Source organism: Leuresthes tenuis, unplaced genomic scaffold, assembly GCF_036924035.1.
Source record: "Leuresthes tenuis unplaced genomic scaffold, fLeuTen1.0.hap1 SCAF_5, whole genome shotgun sequence".
NCBI lineage: Eukaryota > Metazoa > Chordata > Actinopteri > Atheriniformes > Atherinopsidae > Leuresthes > Leuresthes tenuis.
Genome location: NW_027325359.1, coordinates 21,513,213 through 21,527,281, shown reverse-complemented (window position 1 = coordinate 21,527,281; position 14,069 = coordinate 21,513,213). Strand labels below are relative to the sequence as shown.

General features: G+C 43.5%; 3 non-coding genes and 1 pseudogene across 3 annotated transcripts; 1 reads left to right on the top strand and 3 right to left on the bottom strand.

Moving 5' to 3' along the window:
- Positions 1-3,216: 3,216 nt before the first annotated feature.
- Positions 3,217-3,366, top strand: LOC140308073 (U2 spliceosomal RNA; annotated as a pseudogene).
- A 4,653-nt stretch (positions 3,367-8,019) lies between these two features.
- LOC140308033 (U2 spliceosomal RNA) lies at positions 8,020-8,207 on the bottom strand. Its single transcript, XR_011916044.1, has one exon. It is a non-coding gene; the product is annotated as a U2 spliceosomal RNA (small nuclear RNA).
- Positions 8,208-8,482: 275 nt separating this feature from the next.
- LOC140307818 (U5 spliceosomal RNA) lies at positions 8,483-8,596 on the bottom strand. Its single transcript, XR_011915848.1, has one exon. It is a non-coding gene; the product is annotated as a U5 spliceosomal RNA (small nuclear RNA).
- A 411-nt stretch (positions 8,597-9,007) lies between these two features.
- On the bottom strand, positions 9,008-9,197 carry LOC140307974 (U2 spliceosomal RNA). Its single transcript, XR_011915991.1, has one exon. It is a non-coding gene; the product is annotated as a U2 spliceosomal RNA (small nuclear RNA).
- Between the last annotated feature and the right edge of the window lie 4,872 nt (positions 9,198-14,069).

Here is a 14,069-nt window from a genome sequence, read left to right as displayed (position 1 = left end):
GGCCGACTTCCTTTACAGCTCGCATGGCGAGGTGTGTGTGTGTGTGTGTGTGTGTGTGTGTGTGTGTGTGTGTGGGGGGGGGGGGGGGGGGGGGGGGGGGGGTTAGGCCGGACCGCTCCCCGGCCAAGGTCAGGCGGTGGAGGTATGTGGAGGGGGCGTGGTGCATCAGCTGCAGGAGAGAGCTGTGGAGAGAGCTCTGGGGAGCAGGACTAGGTGAGTGATTAGTACACCGGCAGTCACTTGTCTAATCACTCTCCTCTTTAAAAAACTCAGAGCTGTAAGGAGGATTGAAGTGGAGTCGGCAGCACGAACCGGGAGGGAAGGCCTGCGAACGACTCCACATTCATGAAAAAGGGTTAAATAAACTATACGTTGAACCGTCCTCTGTCTCTGAGTCTCTCTGAAAGAACCCGCAGTGGCAACAGGCCGCCTCAATGTGGAATTATTAAAGACAGTAAAGGACGATCTCTCTCGTTGGAAGTCCTTACCTATATCACTTATGGGGAGAGTTACAACCATTAAAATGATGATACTACCAAAAGTTAACTATCTGTTCTCAATGATCCCCATAAAACCACCTGCTACTTGGTTTAAGTCACTAGATTCATGCATCTCTAAATTTCTGTGGAAAAACAAACCACCACGTATTAGTTTAAAAACCCTACAGAAGACCAAGGACAGGGTGGATTAGATTTACCTAATTTTCAGCACTATTCCTTAGCCAATAGGTTACAGTATATATCAAAATGGTTTAAACCTAGCCCAATAGATGAACATGGATAAGTATAGAACAAGCATTGTGTGATAATCTGGAAATCTCTGACCTGCCACTTATTAGTCAAATAGTGAAAAATCACAAATGTTTCAAAAGCATTAACATCAGCACCTCTCTGACAGCCTGGTGGGAATTTCTTAAAATAACAAAGTCTTCACTTGTCCCGTGTAAGCTTACACCCATCTGGAACAATCCTGACATCCTGCAAAACAAAAAAATGCTAAACTTTACTCTGTGGAAGATCAAAGGAATCAAACATCTGGAACATATAATCCAAAATGGACATTTTATTTCATTTGATGAGCTCATATCACAACATGAGATAGGCAGCAATAAATTCCTAGAATATCAACAACTTAAGTCTATAATAACAAAGAAATATATCCTCCACCAACCAGACTTACAACTCCCGATTAGGGTAGCAGAATTTCTAAGCATCTGCACCCCTAAACTACTATCAAAAATATATAAATTATTGTCTAAGATAGATGACACAATGTCTCTACCGTCCTCAAAATGGGAGGCAGATTTATCCATCAGTTCTAGTCATAGCTTCTGGCCACAAATATGTTTGAACACCTTCACAATGACTCGAAATCCTAATTTACAGCTCATACAATACAAAATTCTTCATAGAACACACTATACAGGACAAAGGATGTTCAGGATGGGTCTAACACACTCAAACATCTGCTCACATTGCACAGATAACACACCTGATGATTATGCACACGCTTTGTGGTTTTGTGCGCCTGTCCAGAAGTTCTGGCTTGAAGTCTGTGCGGACCTATCAACATGGCTAAAGTGTAGCATTCCTGCATGCCCCACACTGTGCATACTGGGTGACTTAGACAACATCAACGTGGAATTTAGCTTAGCACACATGATCCTCACAGTGTTATGTATAGCAAAGAAAACTATTCTCATGAACTGGAAAGCGAAGAACAATCTGTGTATTAACCAGTTTAGAAATTTTCTTTTAGATTATATTAGCATGGAAACAATGTCTGCTTCCTCAAAACATCAATTGGCTGAATTTAATTCTCTCTGGTCCCCTCTGATTAGCTTGATCACATAGTGTTGGTGGTGGGTTGATGTCCCGTCGCTCTGGGCGGTTGGGTGTGTGCTGGGGGGGGGCTGTGTGGCTTCGGGCGTCTGGTGGTCTCTCGGGTCGTGGGGACCGGGTTGGTCATTGCTGGGGGGGACTGTGTGTCGGGCTTGGAGGGCAGTTTTGGGGGCTTGCGGGTGGGGCTGTCTTGCGGTGTGGGGCGGGGTCCCTTAGGGGCCTTGGGGTGGTGGCTGCTGGCTCTGTACCGGGTGACGGGGCCGCTCTGGCGTGGGTGGTGGAGCTGGGCCTTGACCTGGTGGCTTGCCGCTGCCTTGTGCCCGGGGCGGGGCCCTGCCTGTGCCTGGGGGGTCTGGGTTGCCCTGGACATGCCACAGTATGCGTGGGTTGGTGCAGGTCCTGGTGCCGGCCTTGTTGCTCTGGGAACTCCAAGGTGTCCGCAGGTGGTTGTTTTTTTTAGGGTGTTGGGGCGTGCGGTGAGGAGGAGGGGGTCTGTATGGGGGTGTGCTTTTCCCCTGTTGGGGGGGGCCTGGGGGGGCCTGGGTGATGGTGGGTCTCAGGCCCGGGCTGCTGCGACTGGTGTAACCGGGTGATTTGTTTGTTTGTTTGTTTGATTTTTGTTGTTGTTTGTTTGTTTTTGTAGAGGTCCTCTGGGGTGGGGTTGGGTTGAGTGGGGTGGGGCGGGATGGGTTCCTTCTGGGGGTACAGTAGCTCCCGGAATATGGTGACTGCAGGCCCCGAGCCTGGTGGACATCAGGCCCTCCTGCCCTGTGTTGGGTCCCAGGTAGCGGGGATGCCTATTGCAGCCAGTCTCTGGCTGCCCCCTCCGGGGTGGGAGGGACCAGGAGGATGAATTATTTATTCTGCTAGTTTATATATTGTAAACATAAACAATAAACAATTATAAAACTTCCCTTGGCAAAGCAAATCTGTTTGGCATAAAGGTATTCAGACTACAATTCTGCTGCCATAATGCACAATTCCGGATTTTGATATAAAATGAATTCCTTCACTCAAACCAAGTTAAAACTGCATTTTCCTTCATATTTATCCATGTCTAAATAGCTTTGAACAAAAAAGAACGTTGTACTTTGCAGGATAGGAAACAACAACACTAAACCTTTAGGAATCCGAGAATAAGCTTATTTTTACGAGTTCTACACAATTTCGGATTTTGATATAAAATGAATTCCTTCACTCAAACTAAGTTAAAACTTCTTTGTCCTTCATATTTATCCATGTCCAAATAGCTTTAAACAAAAAAGAACGTTGTACTTTGCAGGATAGGAGAGAACAACACTAAACCTTTTCAGGAATCCGAGAATAAGCGTCGTTTCACGAGTTCTACACAATTCCGGATTTTGATATAAAATTAATTCCTTCACTCAAACCAAGTTGTGATATGTCTATGCAAGGACCACATATTAAATGGATTTGTATCAATAGGAGTTGAAAAAGGAGCTTGCTCCGTTCACTCCAAGCATCGACCCGGTACTGCAGTGCCGCTGGGAACGGTGCGCTCTCCTCTGCTCTTGTGAAAAAGCAAACAGCGGTGCAGCATGGAAGTTTCAGGGACCCCAAGATGAAACTTTCTTTTAGTCTGCTGAGAAAAGAGAGTGAATGCGAAGTAGACTTTAACACGGCTCTGGGAGCGAGCCGAGTGCGGGCTAACCAGGAGAATTGCTTGAAAGAAATGCGACACCGAATGAGCGGTCAGAACAAAGCCTCAATATGGTGTTCCTGTGGTGTTTTTATAAAATGCGGTGAAAATAAAGGTGTGAATGCCCCATAGAAAACTAAAAGGTGGAGCGGAAGTGTTCGGCTGCAAGAAGGTGTGAATGTCCGACTATATTTGGTGAAAAGCAGGTGAAGCAAGGTCTGAATGCCCAACCTTACATCATCAAAAGCGAGATCAGAGGTGTTTGGCTGCAAGAAGGCCATAGTTTGCCAAAAGCGGGTAAGGTGCGAATGACCGACTAAATATAAAGTAAAAGTGAAGTAAAATATAAATAAAAGTGGGGGCGGAGGTCTTCGGATGCAAGTGGGTGTGAATATCCCACCATACAAGTATGGTGGAGAGGAAGCTGTGAATGGCCGACCATAGTTTGCAAAAAGCGGGTGAGAAAAGGTGCGAATGTCCAACCATACATGATCAAAACAGGGAGCGGAGGTGTTTGGGTGCGACAAGGTGTGAATGTCCACCCATAATTAATGAAAAGCGGGCAACAAGTAGGTTCGAATGCCATACCATACATCATCAAAAGCAGGAGTGGATGTGTTCGGCTACAAGAAGCTGTGAATGTCCAGCCATAATTACTCAAAAACGGGTAAGAAAAGGTAGTATTGCCAGACCATAAATGATCAAAACAGGGAGCGGAGGTGTTCCGCTGTAAGAAGGTGTGAATGTCCGACCATAATTGGTAAAAAGCGGGTAAGAAAAGGTTAAAATACCCGACTGTACACAATATATAGCGGGAGCGGAGTTGTTTGGCTACTAAAAGGTGTGAAAGTCCGACCATGGTTTGTAAAAAGCGGGTAAGAAAAGGTGCGAATGCCGGACAATGTATGATCAAAAGAGGGAACGGAGGTTTTCAGCTGCAAGAAGGTCTAAATGTCCAACCATAATTTGTAAAAACCGGGGAAGAAAAGGCTCGGAAGCCCGACTATACACCATCAAAAGCGGGAGCGGAGGTGTTCAGCTGCAAGAAGGTCTGAATGTCCATCAATAATTGCTAGAAAACATGAAAAAAAATGTTCGAATATCCAACCGCACATGATCATAAGTGGGAGAGGAGGTGTTCAGCTTCAAGAAGGTGTGAATGTCCACCCATAATTCCTCAAAAATGGGTAAAAAAAAAGGTGCGAATGCCCAACCATACATCATCAAAAGCAGGACTGGATGTGTTCGGTTACAAGAAGGTTTGAATGTCCGAGCATAGTTTGTAAAAAAATTTCCAGTTCACTCCATTAAATGCTTTTTCTGCATCTAGAGAGTCGATTGTGGTTTCCAAGTTGTTGATGGTAGAATAGTCTATGAGATTAATGATCCGGTTTGTGAACGAACTGTTGTGCCTACTGCTCTTCAGCCTGTCAAATGAAACGTAGAATTTAAAACGTGACAAATGAACGAAGACCCAAGGAGTTGAGTCGTAACCTAATCAATACTGTTTCCTGTGCGAGGACCTGTCAGTCGAGGAGTTGAGTCATGAACGAATCAATACTGTTTCCTGTCCTGCTGACTGAGCTTATGAAGCTGCCGCCTGCCATGTGGTGAGGAAGGGTACTGCATGAAAATGAACGAATCACTCACTGAGACAACTCGTTACTCCCGAGTCATATAAAAAATTTGTTCATGTCGAACGAATTGCTCACGAACGACACATCACTATCTATTTGACGAGTTATGCATGAATTCGGATTTTGCAATAAAATTAATTCCTTCTCTCAAACCAAGTTCAAACTGCTTTGTCCTTCATATTTATCTACTTCTAATCTAGTTTCAACAATAAACAACCCCACATCATATTTGCTCTTCGCCCAAAGATCATTGGGCACTTCAGCCAACATGGGTATCGAAGACAAATCTTTTTCAGATTAAAAACATGCTTCAAAATGTGATTCTGTGGTAGGAATTAATTCCACAGTTCTTTGACAATGCATTGTACTCAAAAATATTTTTTTGTATGCTGACAATCGTTCAGAAAACATAAAATTTGGATCAGCAGGTGAAACGGTCCAATCCGTTTCTTTCTGACATGTAGCAACAAACTCTCCCACACCTTGTCAATGCCAGTGTGTAGGTTTGGCCAAGGAAATGTGAGGGCGAGTACCACAAACATTAAAAAAATCGAATTGCTCTGGAGTGAGCGACACAGCCAATAAAGTAGGCGCACATATTTTTTCACTTCTTCTCATAGTCATTGTCAGGCCCCAAAGAAATGTGTGATCTTCAGTGCAAATCAGCAGGTTGCATGAAATCAGAAAGGGGTGAAACTAACGCTTTTGCTTCTTCCACTAGTTGTTGTGAAAAAGGAGAGCTGGGAAGTTTCCACTCATAAGCATATGTAAGTGCAGATGAATCAAACTGCACTGCTGTGAAAACTTTGTCAGACTGTAACATAACGTTAATACCCTCTGGTGTAGAAGTTAAAATAATGCCTAATTTACACATGAGATCACAGCCCATTAGGTTAATGGGACACAACTCTGATAACAAAAATGAGTGTTTGAAGGAGAGCCCATCGGGAGTGACACACGCAATGGGCGATATCATTTTCTCCTTCACAACCTGGCCTGATGCAGACATAGAGTAAACGTGGTTTCCACTTAACTTTGGAGGACAATCAAACTCCCCTGACATCACTACTGATGAACATGTTCCTATATTCTGAGAGAAATATCTTTGCTCTAGGACGGAACTAGCATGCAAAACTTTACTACGTGAATCACAGTCGGCAAGCGTTTCTTCACTACACAGAGCAGGAAAAATGTGTGAGTGTGTTTGTGCTATCACCCATTAGTGGAGGCTCCGCTGCCGCGTGACGTCCAGAACCTGCCTCCCACCCTCAGTCAGCCTTTGGCCAAATTTCATCACTTTTCAGCTGTGGACAGTCCTTCTTCCAGTGTCCAGTCTGGCCACAGTAAAAACAAATATTCGGATCATAGCTCTGGCGTGGCCCATTTCGACCTCCTCTCTCACACGTCCACGTCTTCGACTTCGGCCTCGTGCTCTGTTTACACCAACTGCGTAATACATGGTCATGGCTGCCAAATGCAGCTCCTTTTCACACTTGTCCCTTTTGGTTGTCTTACGCGTCTCAACTTGGTTCTGAGCATGGCGAGCATATCGGCGAACGTCAGCCAAACGAGGACCCTCATACCATCCCACGTAAATGTTCTTTACTTCAGTGGCGACATCTGGCATGAGGCCTTTAATTATTGCATCGCAAACTGTGGCCTTCTCTCAGCCAAACACCTCTGATCTCGCTTTTCATGATGTAAGGTTGGGCATGCAGACCTTGCTTCACCTGCTTTTCACTAAATATAGTCGGACATTCACACCTTCTTGCAGCCGAACACTTCCGCTCCACCTTTTAGTATTCTATCACACCTTTTTTTTCACCGCATTTTATAGATTATGGTTGGAAATTCTAAACCACTCTCATCCGAAGACCTCTCCTCCCGCTTTTGATCATAGATTGTCAGGCATTCGCACCTTGTCTTACCCGCTTTTTACAAAATTTAGTCGAACATTCACACCTTTTTGCAGCCGAACACAGTTTTTTGCAGCCGAATTTGGGCATTCGAACCTTTTCATACCCACTTTTTACCAACTATGGTCGGACATTCACACCGTCTTACAGCGGAACACCTCCGCTCCCTCTTTTGATGGTGTATGTTCGGGCATTCGAACCTTTTCTTACCCGCTTTTTACCAACTATGCTTGGACATTCAAACCTTCTTGTAGCCGAACACATCCACTCCTGCTTTTGATGATGTATGGTTGGGCATTCGAACCTACTTGTTGCCCGCTTTTCATTAATTATGGGTGGACATTCACACCTTGTCGCAGCCAAACACCTCCGCTCCCTGTTTTGATCATGTATGGTTGGACATTCGCACCTTTTCTCACCCGCTTTTTGCAAACTATGGTCGGCCATTCACAGCTTCCTCTCCACCATACTTGTATGGTGGGATATTCACACCCACTTGCATCCGAAGACCTCTGCCCCCACTTTTGTTGATATTTAGCCGATCATTCGCACCTTACCCGCTTTTGGCAAACTATGGCCTTCTTGCAGCCAAAAACCTCTGATCTCGCTTTTGATGATGTAAGGTTGGGCATTCAGACCTTGCTTCACCTGCTTTTCACCAAATATAGTCGGACATTCACACCTTCTTGCAGCCGAACACTTCCGCTCCACCTTTTAGTTTTCTATGGGGCATTCACACCTTTTTTTACACCGCATTTTATAAAAACACCACAGGAACACCGTATTGAGGCTTTGTTCTGACCGCTCATTCGGTGTCGCGTTTCTTTCAAGCAATTCTCCTGGTTAGCCCGCACTCGGCTCGCTCCCAGAGCCGTGTTAAAGTCTGCTTCGCATTCACTCTCTTTTCTCAGCAGATTAAAGAAACTTCCATCCTGCACCGCTGTTTGCTTTTTCACAAGAGCAGAGGAGAGCGCACCGTTCCCAGCGGCACTGCAGTACCGGGTCGATGCTTGGAGTGAACGGAGCAAGCTCCTTTTTCAACTCCTATTGATAAAAATCCATTTAATATGTAGTCCTTGCATAGACATATCACATATTAAACTGATAAGTACAGATACTACACTTGATCTTAGCCAAAAGGCCGAGAAGCGATAACTGTCCACTGGTTCACGTCCGAGGGCCCTTCCTGGCACAATGCGCACTTGTAGCGGTGTTCGTTTTATGGCCATAGTGTCACTTTGCACCTCCGCCCACCCGCTGCACTGAGCACTCTTCAACCCTTTTAAATGGTATAACTTTACACTACCGCACGCTCCAGCGAGCACCATTCAAGCAACATCGGCACAGTCGCAACAAGTAAGGCGACTCTACTCAGAGAAGTCACTCTGCACAGTAACAAGATTTCTTTTGCACAGACAGAAAGGGCTTCACCCGCAAAGGTAAAGCCTGCCAAAAATAGAAACAATTCATTAGTGCTGCTCTCCACGGAAGTCTTTAGTAAAAGGCGAAAGACTTGTACATTATGAAGAGAAACCAGTGTATGATTATCCATCACTGCGGGAGCAGGGCATCAGGCTAGTTGGCATAGCCACCTTCCCCATGGTGAGCTTTGCTTGGTTGAGACGCTTGCTCCCCCCCCTTGCTCCTCGGCTGACCAAGTAGGAACAATCGGGCCCTATTCGATGGCTGCCTTGTCTTTTACTCTGTGCAAAAGACAAGGCAGCCACAAACAACACGGGAACACCGTATTGAGGCTTTGATCTGACTGCTCATTCGGTGTCGCGTTTCTTTCAAGCAATTCTCCCGGTTAGCCCGCACTCGGCTCGCTCCCAGAGCCGTGTTAAAGTCTGCTTCGCATTCACTCTCTTTTATCAGCAGATTAAAAGAAAGTTTCATCTTAGGCTCCCTGAAACTTCCATCCTGCACCGCTGTTTGCTTTTTCACAAGAGCAGAGGAGAGCGCACCGTTCCCAGCGGCACTGCAGTACCGGGTCGATGCTTGGAGTGAACGGAGCAAGCTCCTTTTTCAACTCCTATTGATAAAAATCCATTTAATATGTAGTCTCGCATAGAGGACATATCAGACATTAAACTGATAAGAACAGATACTACACTTGATCTTAGCCAAAAGGCCGAGAAGCGATAACTGTCCACTGGTTCACGTCCGAGGGCCCTTCCTGGCACAATGCGCACTTGTAGCGGTGTTCTTTTTATGGCCATAGTGTCACTTTGCACCTCCGCCCACCCGCTGCACTGAGCACTCTTCAGCCCTTTTAAATGGTATAACTTTACACTACCACACGCTCCAGCGAGCACCATTCAAGCAACAACTTTGCACTCCAGCTTCGAACATCGGCACAGTCGCAACAAGTAAGGCGACTCTACTCAGAGAAGTCACTCTGCACAGTAACAAGATTTCTTTTGCACAGACAGAAAGGGCTTCATCCGCAAAGGTAAAGCCTGCCAAAAATAGAAACAACTCATTAGTGCTGCTCAACGTTGTACTTTGCAGTAAAAGAAAGAGCAAATCTAAAGTTTCAGGAATCCGAGAATAAGCTTACTTTCATGAGTTCTTCACGATTTCGGATTTTGCTATAAAATGAATTCCTTCACTCAAACTAAATTAAAACTGCTAAACCGCTAATCTGTTACATACAAGGCAGATGTCAAATTCACCGAAATAGGATCTAAGGGTATTTGGCCAATCGAGCTGTAGCAGCTTCGGTAAAAGAGTATAAGTTGAAGAGTTTGTGAATAAAGGTGTGCGCACACATAGTGAGTTGTAGGAAAATAGGCAGGGAGCAATGCCGGCTGGGGTATATGTTCTTGTATGTTGTCTGACTGTTTGATTTGAATGTGTTGTGTAAGTGTCCTGAAATGTTATATGTTTGGGCTGTGTGACATGCTTAATGCTTTTCAGTAGCAACCCACTTATTCATATATAGCAACTGACAACATAAGAAGTCCGGACATACTTTGATAGTAGTTGTAGAAGTATCCTTATTGATAATAGATAAACTAATTCATAGTGATAGAACAGTAGATGAACAGGTGCCTGCACATGTCTCATGAAAATAAAATGGGTGTATGATTGCTGACGGCAGAGCAATACTGCCAAACTTATGAGTTCTTTTGGCAAACTTGATTCAGTGTCTTGACGTGTATACGCTGTTTCGCTGACTTGTCACAAGAAACAAAGTGTGTTTGATAAGATCCGACCATTTTATTACGGGAGGATCAGTATGTATGGATTCTGATGTGACTGATAAACCCATTCGTATCTTAAGCATAATCTAATACGTGAGACAACGCCCTGGCACACAATCAAAAAAAAAAAGAGAGAGAGCGGTTTTGTGTCCCCACAGTCCATAATGTAGAAAAGAGAGAAAAAAGCCTTTCTGATTTGGTGTGTGTGCTCACAGTGCAGAGTGTAGAGAAAAGAGAGAAAAGAAAGCCGTTTTGGTGTCACGGGTGTTGTGACTTACACACACACATTTCTGAATTGAGAAAGGAAATTATTTTAGAGAAAGCACTAGAGTTTAGATCCCACATTTGTTGATAGGCATTCATTTAATTTTTCTTTTAATCAGTTTTAAAGTGAATACTAACTGAGAAATGAAAAAGGTGAAGAGTTTAGAAGCTTGGTTCAAGAGCAAAACTTGGTTTATGATCAGCTGAGTCTCTAAACAGAACAGCAAAGGGCTTCATCGAACATTTAAAAAAGATTCAGATTGTTAGAATATCCAGAATTTATAGGAATGGTGGTGATTACTCTTATTTTCTAGAATGGAAATAACTGCACCATGTCTGTTTTATGAATTTAAGGGGCTAAAAAGTTTTGTTCTCGTTTTTCTATGATTAACCGAATGTATGTGAGAGTCCAAACAGACAGAAGGGTTACGGCCGAGCGCTGGACCTTCCAAAAAAGATGAGACAGGCTGGACCTGTGCCATACTAGTTAAGACCTGCCTGTGGATAACAGGTTCATTAAACTCTCACATACACAAACTCACACACGTTCGCACACATACACCCATTCACACACACATTCTTGAACTTGCTGCAAGATTAAACATTTGCATTAACTGACTCCAGCAACTCTGAGTCTCATTGAGAGACTTTTCTCAACAATTGGGTCCTCAAACCAGATCTCAACGTTTTTTCCGCTTTCCAGGGTCGGAGCTGAAACCGTGCACGGGGGAGTCCAGTACTCCTAATGAAAGACCCCCTGCTGAATTGCGGTAATTAGGGGCAAGTGTCCACTGAAAGGGGGAAACAGGGACGAGATCGTACTTTTGAATCAATGGCCAGAAGCCATTGGCAGTGCAGGCATCAACAATAATGGTGTTATTTCACCCATTAACACTTAAGGTACCTCATGCAGTGGCTGTGATATGGTTACTTAACAAAATATCTTTACCAGACATCTCTCCTACATAACAGTTCTTCTTTCACAGCCACACCTTGTTGTCGAGAGATGTGCTACACTTAATCCATCCACACTGCTACCTACCCCACAGATGGAAAGCCTCATGATTGCATGTCAGAAATAACCATCAGTGTTTTACCCAGGCCAGACTTAACTGATATACGTTATGAAAATGCAGAAATAACTATATTTATTCAACAGGTCAAGCAAAAAACCCTGATGGCACAAATGCTACAGGATTTGCAGTAGTAACAGAAACTGAAGTTTTCTTAAAACACCAACTACCAAAAAATTACTCTGTTCAAGCAGTCGAATTGGTAGCTTTAACTGAAGCTTGTAAATTAAATAACAAAAAGGTTGTTAACGTTTACACTGACAGTCAGTATGCCTTCTCAACTGTACATGTGTTAACACAGCATTGGAAAAACAGGTATGTTGACATCCACAGCTAAATGTATAAACTACAAATATTTTAGCATTATTAGATGTTATTCAATTGCCATCTACAATAGACTCGTATGAATGACCGGAAGGAAAACCATACTGCCAAAGAATTTGTTTGAATATGCTGCAGTATTGAGCCACGGACCATGTCATGTCTCAACAGGAGGGATGGAAGCAATAATGAACAAGGTTTTTACAGCATATGGTTTTACTAATTATTGAATTTTTTTTTTTAGAATAAATAAATGAATAAAGTTTTGTCTAGCAGGTCAAATATGTGCAAAATACATTCCACAGGGCAATCTAAGACCAAAACGAAGATAATTCCCTAAGCCAGTGTATCTTTTTCAACATATTTGTTTGTATTTCATTATTTCATTATTGTGTAGATTTCATTGAACTAAATTAATGTTAAGGGAAACGATTCTGCTCAGTGACAACAGAGGTTTTTACCAAATGGTCTGAAATATTTCCATGTGCACAAGCAGATGCACTCTCAGTAGCAAAATCACGCGTAAAATAACTCATTTCTAGATTTGAAATTCCTGAAAAGATCTTCAGTGATAATTTGACACACTTTGTAAACTATGTCATCTCACTGATGGCAAAGAACTTAAAATAGATCTTAGAAACCACTGTGATATAGAAGGTTTCGCTAACACATTGGAATTGTTTTACTATTTACATATGCATGTGCAGTGAAGAATTGCTTGCTGCTGATAAATGCAAAGAAGAACAGCTTACACATAGATGCTCACATATAGGCTGCTGAATGCAATGAAGACCTGCTTATCCAGTAAAGTTCAATGTCAATGTGTAATATTCAATTAGGATTTGCAAAACAGTGAAGTTAAACAATGAATGGGTCCATAGTCGGTATGAGAAGACTACAGGAATATTTACCTGGGTGTACGTTCAAACAGAGATGAGAAAATTGCGATAAATTATTGTTTGTTTGTTTGTTAGTATGTATATGAATGTTATGTGTATAAACTGTGTTGAGTTGTAGTTACTCAGTAGTGTCTCAGTGAAACAACCGACGGGGGAAGCCTTGCGGTGACAACAAAAGCAGTGTTTTACTGATCAGTCAAGTTGCTCCAGTGTACTCCATACAAACTGGTTGGCTACTGAAGGGATAGAAAATGGGGAATACTTGTTTTAAAGCAAACAAGGAATTAGATGGGAAAAATACATGTTTTAACGGGACCCAGACAATATTATATAGATGTCGCCACTGAAGTAAAGAACATTTACGTGGGATGGTGTGAGGGTCCTCGTTTGGCTGACGTTCGCCGATATGCTCGCCATGCTCAGAACCAAGTTGAGACGCGTAAGACAACCAAAAGGGACAAGTGTGAAAAGGAGCTGCATGTGGCCACCATGACCATGTATTACGCAGTTGGTGTAAACAGAGGACGAGGCCGAAGTCGAAGACGTGGACGTGTGGGAGAGGAGCCACGCCAGAGCTATGATCCGAATATTTGTTTTTACTGTGGCCAGACTGGACACTGGAAGAAGGACTGTCCACAGCTAAAAAGTGATGAAATTGGGCAAAAGGCTGACTGAGGGTGGGAGGCAGGTTCTGGACGTCACGCGGCAGCGGAGCCTCCACTAATGGGTGATAGCACAAACACACTCACACATTTTTCCTGCTCTGTGTAGTGAAGCAACGCTTGCCGACTGTGATTCACGTAGTAAAGTTTTGCATGCTATTTCCGTCCTAGAGCAAAGATATTTCTCTCAGAATATAGGAACTTATGTTCATCAGTAGTGACGTCAGGGGAGTTTGATTGTCCTCCAAAGTTAAGTGGAAACCACGTTTACTGTATGTCTGCATCAGGCCAGGTTGTGAAGGAGAAAATGACAATGCCCATTGCGTGTTTTCACTCCCGATGAGCTCTCCTTCAAACACTCATTTTTGTTATCAGAGTTGTGTCCCATTAACCTGATGGGCTGTGATCTCATGTGTAAATTAGGCATTATTTTAACTTCTACACCAGAGGGTGTTAAGGTTATGTTACAGCCTGACAAAGTTTTCACAGCAGTGCAGTTTGATTCATCGGCACTTACATATGCTTATGAGTGGAAACTTCCCAGCTCTCCTTTTTCACAACAACTAGTGGAAGAAGCAAAAGCGTTAGTT